Genomic DNA, 9160 nt, shown 5'->3' with positions numbered 1-9160 from the left:
AGTGATTACAAAATTTCAGCTGGCATTTCTTTTTTCTTTATTTTTAGAGCGAAGTTTTGGGCTCTCATCACTGTAGGAAAATGTTGAAAGCACTGTGTGAAGTGAGCGCTCCCTTAGGCTTCAAAAGACAAAGCGAATGCCCTTTTTTTGTTTTATCCACACGCAGTGCTGGCTGTCCTGAGACCTGCGTCATGATTTTTGAATGTCTGGGGTCAGCACTACTGACAAAGGGAATTTCTTTCTTTCTGAAGCCTACATTTAGGTTGTCAGTACAATAAAAGATGTATTTTACATCAAGCTAGCTAATTTGATACATCTGTGTCAATACAAATTTCTAGTGGAGATAAAGCAGATAGATTTTACCTCAATGTAGCTAGTTGATGTCAACCTCTTTTTAGGGACAGGAGAGTTGTGTTGACTCCAGCTAGCTACATCCAGCTAAGAGCTACCTGTGGCTTGTCTTCACCAGAATTTTCCATCCCGATAGCTATCTCAGTTTAACACTGCACTGATGTGAGTTTTTAGCTCACAAATGATAGTGAAAGCTTAATTTCTGAAGATATTAAAATTAGGCAGGGCAGAACATAGGACAATATGTTGTAGGAAACAATAATGAATGGGCAGAGTGCTGCTCTAGCTGGACATTTTTCATCTCTAACTAGTACAATTCTGTTCAGGGGCTGGCAACTAGGGACTCCTAAGACACCCCACTCACCAGTGCTGTAGCAATGAAGTTGGGTGCCTGGGATAAAGCCCACAGTGGCAGCCCACCCTCACCCCACGCACAGATCCAGGGGCACATGCCCCCTCATGCTTGCCCAGGAGTGTGTGCAGTGGCAGGAGCTGCCCTTCCCCCATCCCTGCTCTTCCCCAAACGAGCCATTTGCAGCTCTGTCCTGCGCCCTGCCCTGGCTGGGCAATGCCTGTTGGTGCCCCTTTGCTTCGGTGCCTGGGATGGTTACCCTGCTTCTCCCCTCCCACTATGGCACTGCCACACACACAGAAGGAGCACAGCTGGATGCAGAACCTTCAGTTGATCAAGGGATCAGAAACTCCTGAATCCAGATCCAGCACTTCTTTTCACTGCAGGAGACACTTTACAAATCTTGGAGGTATCACTTCAGGCATTGATGAGACAGGCAATGATGAAACTTGGTAAAGGCCACAAAATGTGACATCAATGGGGGAGTTGGCATGAGAGAAAAATGACAGAATAAACAAACAAGGGACTGTCTTCTTACTGGAGGCATGCCACAGTCAAAGGATCACAGGATTGAAAGGGACTCTCAAGGGTCATCAAATTCAACCTTCTGCCCAGATACAGGATTCATAAGAGAGGCAGGACAGCTGGAAGGTCCAGCTTTCTTAGGGGACAGCTAAAAACTTGTTTTCTGATCAAGCTGCACTATGATTAGAATAATAAATCCCCTTCTTGTTTTCTAACCTGCATCCCTTTCAAATGAAGCCAGGGTAGGACCATGCCTAACACTGTTTGCTTAGCATTCTATAGGGCAGGAAAATAAATGCCCCGTGCTTTGAACAGTGGGGCCAGGAGTTAGAGTCCCCCAGACTCAATTATTGCCTCAAAGTCACTGTGCTTTTATGTAGCCTGGTCATTGCAGTAGAAGTCAAACAAAGTTAGAATGAAAGGAATACCAACTAATTCTTACATAGCAAATTTCAAAAGCAGGTCTCCAAATGCTTCATAAAGGAGGCAAGTCTCATTATCTCCATTTTACAGGTGGGAAAACTGAGGCACAGAGTGGGGAAGTGATTTACTCAAGGTCAACATTAATACCACTCAGTGCAGAGAAGGAATGTTTAAAATTGTACCAGTTGTTCAGAACAAAATGGCCTTAACTGGGCTGGAAAATTCAACCATTTAAATCAATGGCTTTGCCCTGACTTACTCTCAGATGATTAAGTCTATCCACTCTAGTCATGCTGTATCACATTAATGATCCCAGCACTTTTTGCCCAGGAGTCAGTTAGCTGTTTACAGCTGCAATGACTTCTGAGTACCTAACCCAGGATTCCCAGCACAATTGAGTTTTAAAGAGCAATCAAAACACTTACCATTTCCTGTGCAATCACAGAAGCCACTGAACACTGGCACAGGCCTACAATACAATACTTAGTTACACAATCACATTTTAGTACAGTGGTCTTCAACCTTTTTAGACTGAAGACACCCCTCTACAGACTCAAAGCACCCCTTAAAAGTGACAGCTCTTAGGCTGCTTGCAGATGTTAAAAAACCAAACAAATCTTGGTTTACTGGGAGAAGCAGCATGTTACTTCAACCTGACTCTGCAGCATCTGTATAGATTGAGCACTTCATCAGGGCTTTTGGGCACTTTTATCTAAAGCTGAGTCAATCAGCTATTAGATAAAAGTGCTAAAAAGCCCCACTAAAGCACCCGATCTATACAGATGTTGGGTGAGCTGGGTCCAGCTAATGTGACACCTCTTCTGTGTATGTGCTGGGCTCAGCGCAGGGGCACTTGGAGTTTAATATAAAGTGTAGTGCTGGATTTAGGCTTAAGCTACTTAAGCTACAGCTTAGTTCCTCACAATAGGAGGGGTCTCTAAATAAGAAAAGAAAACCTTACTCAATATCAAGTTTTATAATAATCAGTTGGTAAATAAAGGAAATATGGGAAAATCACCCTCTAAATATGGACATTTTCGTTCTAATATAACAAAAATATACATACATTGGATTCTTTTTATTGTATGGGGCCTCTTAAGATGGATTTAGTTTAGGGCCTCAGCATGTCATAATCCAGCACTAATAAACTGCTTCTTTTTTTTTTAATGTCTGCAAGCAGCCTTAGTTTTTACTTGTTTTTTGGACTACAGAAAAATAATAGAGCAACTCTTCTGTTGCAGAGAACTTAGAAAGTCCACCATAGGTCAGAATGTTTTTAACACTATGAATTCCTATTCGAAATGTCTGCATTTATCTTGTGAATCATGTTTGTGTGCCTAACAGTGCTGCAGCAGCCTGGTTGAGAATCACTGCTCTAGTGCATTATCCTAGAGATGTTCCTATGTGCTGTAATGGAAATGTAGTGTTTTATAGGGGAGCACTCTTCTCTGTATTGCCAGCCAGTCCAAGCAAGTTTATCACAGTCCATGCAAGTTTATCGTTGCTTCTTCCAGTAAACTGTATTTGTTCTACATGTTGAGTAGACAATATAGTGAAAATATTTTTCCTTAGCCCCCACCAACATTTCTAATTCAGTGAACTGAATAAACTCCATTTACCTCAACCTGAGTTATACCCAATTATACAGAATATGGTGGATGGGGAAAAAATTGCAACATTCCTTTTTAGCAATGGGAACTTCTGTAAAGATAAATCCACTTTGGACCACTTGGACAAGCCCTAAGAAATGAAATGCGTGCATCGCACACACATTTAGTACTGTAGACAACTGTGGTTCTCCTCTCCTAATGTGTGTGTTGTTTCAGCAGTTTTTGTTAAGGATTCTGTTTGCTTATGGGACATCTTTGAAATGAACTACACATTACAAACAACATAGAAGAAAGGAAATAAATTAGCCCCTTTTCAGTGCAAAAATGTTAACAGCAGTGCCCTGTCTTTCAACAGCCCAGCTGTTCTCTGTCAAGCTTTGACGCTGAAGTTGTACAGAAAATGGTTTGAGCGGACCACAGCAGCTGGAGTGGTGGGAGCTAAAGTTACCTGCCTGCACCTTCCAGCAGTATTGGGCATAAGAGCTCATAGGAGTCAAGACAGTTTTGGAGTGAAGCAATGAGAATTAGTTTGTATCTTTTTCTCTCCCTCCACATACATTGGTTATTGGGACCCCAGATTATGGCCCCAATGACATAACGGTTTAAAGTGGAAGATGAACAATGGCAGGTAGCAGGGGACATGAGTTTAAATACCTCCTACCCCCAGGTTACATCAGCCACTGAAATGACACCAGCTGGACATTACATCTTCAGCCTTTTGAAAACTACCTTTTAAAAAAGAGTTTGCTTCTAATCTGGCCACATCCATCAAAGCCCCAAACCTGCAACAAACTCCTTGGACAGGCCCATGTGCTCATGTAGCTGAAGCTAATGCTTACGCAAAACTCATTGCAGGATTGGGGCCCAAGTTCCTGAGTTTTATGTTAAAGATTGATGTTAAAGTCTGAAAACCAGGCTTTATAAAGGAAATAGGGCATTATTCTTAACTATAGCAAGGCTATCAGCCATGCTGCTTCATATAACACATCATAGATGTCATACTGGGTCTGACCACAGGTCCATGTAGCTCCAGTAACTTTGCATCTCAGTGCCAGAGAACAGATGTGAAGGGGGAGAGTATTTATACAGGGCTTGTCCAGACTGATCTGTTTCCTGCCCCTCTTCCCTTCCAGGGTATACCCTTCCAGCATTTAGAGACCTAATTTAGAGACTGCATGCCAAACTATCATATTGAATACCCTCTAGCATATGAATCTTCTATGAAAGTTCAGGCCTCTCCTACTACAAAATGCAGCACACCAAGAGGGTATTAGGGCTTATCTATTACAGTACTTTTGCCTTCCCCTCTCTATAGGCTACACAGACTATGTTACATTTGCTAATTAAAGTGCCCAAGCCTGCCAAAATCATCAATTGTTTTATTTTGTAAGGGAAGTGTATTAGTTGTTACTAGCTAATTACTGGCACTCCTCCCTCCTTTTGGTATCAAGATACCTTAACTTGCATGAGAACTAATGGATCCTTCTAGCCCTAAGGATATAACAGAACTGACAATATATATAATGGAAGTGCTGAAAGATCAAAGTGCTGAGTCCATTTCTAAATCCATAGGCTGGAAATAGGTCTATTATCTCCCAATACTAGCCTTTTCCTGATTTTGCTTTCAATATACATTGAAATGTCTGTCTTAATGGAGAATCTGACCCAGAAAAGGAATGGAGTGTCATTACAGCTGTGATGGTCCAGGAAGTATGCAAGAAGCAAAGATTTTTTGTGCTATCTTTTACTGGACCAAACAGGAGAGATGTTAGACAAGCTTCTGAGCACAAAGTGCCCTTCTTGAAGTCTGAGAAAGAAACAAGTGCAGCCTAAACTGAAAGCCATCAGTGCTGGACCACCAGTCCCAGTTAGTAAGCTAGTAAGCCATACCCATTTGACAAGGGAACTTCTGGATGTTGGCATTAAGCCCTCCCCACCCTCTACAGAGACATTGCTGAGTTAGAATTTGTCCCCCCCACCCTTTGAGTAGCCAGTTAACACTCCTCTGACTTACTGTTTCATCTTTGAAGATGATTTACAGACATATTAGGGCTCATCTACAGAGTTAGTCTGGAAGAAGGTAGGGTGTGATTTAACTGTGCTGGAATAGCTCCTCACAGGAACACACTTGTTGGGGCACCTTTTTCCCAGTTGTCTAGTCTGCTCCTGAATTTAAGTTTGAATTAAATCCCACTAAACCAGTTAGAAAAAAAAGGGCGGGGGTGGGGGAAGAGGCTGCACAGGCTAGTGACAGTAGAGGCAAAATTTGTTTCTTAGAAGTGTAAACAGAATTTAATCATACTTGTATGTAAGTATGACTTGTAAAAGGAATTGCTCCCTAACTGCACTGAGTTCATCAAGACCATTCACAAACCCCTCATATTGCATTCATATCTGATTACTCATCTCTGATGTCTCCTGAGGAGTACAACTCCAGTCCATGCAACAATCAGTCAAACATTTCAGCGCCCTTTCCTGGTTCTAGCAGGACTCCAGTCAGCTTATAGTCTTAAAGGTTTATAGAGGAAGTATCCAGATTCCTACAACTTTACAAGCATCACGACATGAACATTTTATTAGTAATATTCATTCAATTGCTTTAAATCTAAAAATTAAAAGTAAATAACTTTCTTTAGGAAGTGGTCATTTTTCTGTAACCACAGAAATACATTGTACCTCAATGCAGGATGCTGATGAACTGTTTTTATATTGTGTCTGGCTGACTTTTGACCTGTCATATATAGCTTGTCTGACTAGGCAAGCAGTGCAGAGTTGTGAAACAATCTTCAATATTTTGGCATTAAATTATGAGGTTCTCTCCAGCTGAGAACCATGTACCACTGAAGTGCTCCTGTTCTATACAAGTGCGGGGAACTACACCCAGCAGCTGCCAACACAAGGGATTTTTGCGAGTGTCCTTACTAGAAGGTGTGTCACTACTCCGTGCTTAACATTAACCTCAACCTCTAGCAATTTCCAGTTTTATTTAACTTACATCTTTAAGCTGCTCTGTGTGTCTGCTTTTGTTCTGTTTCTTTTTGCTATCACTGGCAAGCTCTAAATCCACATGTCCAACTGACTGATACACTATAAGCAAAGCAGTGCACAAGCAAAATAGATCTCTTTGATTGCAAGACGTCTCTCAAGTATGCAAGAAGCAAGTATTTGTTAGGGTGATAACTTTGATTGGACCAACTATGTAGTTGGGAGAGTTGGACAAGCTTTTGAATGCAAGACATTCTTCCTTGGGTCTTACAGTCAAAAGCTTGTCTAACTCTACCCCAACTAGGCAAGTCCAATAAAGGAGATCACCCCCAGAAATCCTTGCCTCTGTAATGCCTCAACCATCAAAGCTACAGCATTATTGATGCTCTCAATAAGAGAGTCAGATATCCCCCACCCCCGCCTCCAAAGCAAAGGAACATGAGAGAAGAAACCCCTACCACCCAAACCTCATATCCTGGCCTAAAGAATTTCAGGGCTCATCTACACAAGATGTTTACTGAGGAGCAGCCTAATTAGCTCCACGTAAAGTCTTGGCATCTACACATGAGGCCCTGTTAGGCCCTATTAAACTAATAAACTTTGCCATAGGTAGAATAGTACCTGTAAATACAAGTACTATCCTACTGTGTACTTATTTACTGCACAGCAATGCACGTGTAGACGCTGATGGGGCTGGCTCTAGGACACAAGGCTGTTTCAGTGGCGGGGCGGGGGGGCTGCCTGCTGGCTAGCCCTGCATGAAAGCACCTTCATGTCTCAGCCAGCCCCTTCGCAGCACACTGAGTTGCGTTGGAGTAGCCTTGGGCTGGCAGGCCGACTCCCTTGGCCCCCTGCCAGCCAGGGTTGCTCTGACTCATCTCAACATGCTGTGGTCCAAGGAGCGCGTTCAAATGCAGTGCCTGGGACCAATAAACTCTGGCATGACATGTGCTGGAGTTTATTGCTTCAAATTATCTGAATGAGTAGATGCGCTCTCAGATGAATACTTGAGAGAGGGAGTGAATGGCAAGGCGAAGCTGTGCTTGCTCTAGCAAACTTGACAGAGGCTTTATGTGCCCAATCCTACAAGAACATTGCATAAAGCTTGGAAATACAGCTTAGCATTGGCAGGAGAATCCATCATGGAGGGGCACCATACTGCAGCCAAGGAAACCCTGCTGAGGACAGCTGGGATGCTTATGGAGCCAAGCCTTTCCCCTTTTAAAAGTGCCAGGTGCTGCATTGCATCCATGTGCCCTATAACTCTGCAGCGAGTGAGCGAGCACTGGGTCATCATCAAAGTTGAAGTATTTCTGTATTTGGAGGCCAGCAGGCATAAGAAAGGGCTGGCAGCAAACCCCGAAGTGGGTTAAGACTCTCTGGGAATGACTTGGGTCTTGCATCTGCTGCATCGATGAGCTGCCTCAAAGGCGACCTATTACTATCACTGATCCTACCCCTGCAGGGGTTGAAATGATGGTGCAACCACGGGATCGTTCTCGTGCACTTGGCAACGCTTCTGAGCGCCACTGGGGGGCAGGAGACCCCGTGGGTGCAGAGGAAGGCACTCTGCTGCCCGGGGCTTCAGCCCTAGAGCCGGTGCGCCCCGGGCTGTATAAAGGGGCAGGGCCCGGCCCCGCCGCGCCTCCCGCCGCCCATGGCCGCGCTGCACACGCTGCCCGCCGCGGAGCCTGGGCCCCGCTGGGCCCCCGCCGGCAGCTCCCCGGCCCCCGGCCCGGCCCCGGCCCCGGCCCAGCGCAGGAGACGCACCCAGTTCAGCGCGGCGCAGCTGGAGGCGCTGGAGCGGGTCTTCCGCGACACCCGCTACCCCGACATCACCCTGCGCGAGCGCCTGGCCGCCCTCACCCGCGTCCCCGAGGCCCGCATCCAGGTGAGGGCCGCCCCGCACCCCCGCCCCGCCCCGCCCCGCCCCGCCCCGCCCGGCGCTGATCGCCGCCTTCCGCCCGCCCCAGGTCTGGTTCCAGAACCGGCGCGCCAAGTCCCGGCGCCAGCGGGGGCGCCCCGGCCCCGAGCCGCCCAGCTGTCCTGCACCGCCGCCGCCTGTCTGCTTCCAGCCCTGCGCCCACGAGCCGGCCTGCCCCGCGCCGCCCGCGCCCGGCCTGCCCCCCTCGGCTCCGGCCCCGGCCTGGGGGCAGCAGGGCGGTGCCGCCTGCCCCGCGCCCGGCGCCGTTTGGGAGGAGAGCCTGGACCGCGCCGCCTGCCGCGGCTTCTGAGCGCCGGCCCGTGTGCGCGCCTTGTCTGGTTCCAGCTGCGCGCGCTCTCCCTCCACACCCCGGGGAGGCCGGGGGTGCGCGCGCGCGCAGGAGTTTCCTTCAGCGCACCCCCCCCCCCAGGTGCGCACGTCCAGGTGGTTCTACTGCCCAGCTGCAGCAGGGAGCTGCGTTCCCCCGCGCCTGCCGCACCGATGTCCAGAGGGGCCTAGCATCTACCCAGTTCATTTTAGTTTCTCAGCCACAGCAGAGAAGGCACATGCAAGGGTCCTAACACCTGCCTTTTTTTCTCTCTTCCTCTTGCAGCAGCAGCTGATCACAGTGACCACCATAGGGTGTGGGACTGCACCTTGTGGAGGGGGCTGGGTTGTAGACAGCAGCCCACTGGCAGGGCTGGGAGATGGAGGGGGCAGGGGGCTGTGTCTTGGAAGGAAGGGGAGGGGAGGGGGCCTGTGGGCCAGGAGTGAGGGGCACTAGCAGGGATGGGGTGGCTGCAGGTGGGGAGCGAGGGGCAGCAGCAGGGTTGGGGGGCTGTGGCTTGGGAGTGAGGGGTAACAGAATGAGCAGGGCCAGGGGTACTGGTACAATCATATATCCCCTCCCTCTACCCCATGAGCGTGACAGGTGAACTCTTTTTTGAAACTGGAAATATGGTAACCCTAGTTCTTCACCATCCCAGGGAC

This window comes from Alligator mississippiensis, chromosome 1 (genome assembly GCF_030867095.1).
Source record: "Alligator mississippiensis isolate rAllMis1 chromosome 1, rAllMis1, whole genome shotgun sequence".
Classification (NCBI taxonomy): domain Eukaryota; kingdom Metazoa; phylum Chordata; order Crocodylia; family Alligatoridae; genus Alligator; species Alligator mississippiensis.
This window is presented reverse-complemented; position numbering follows the sequence as displayed.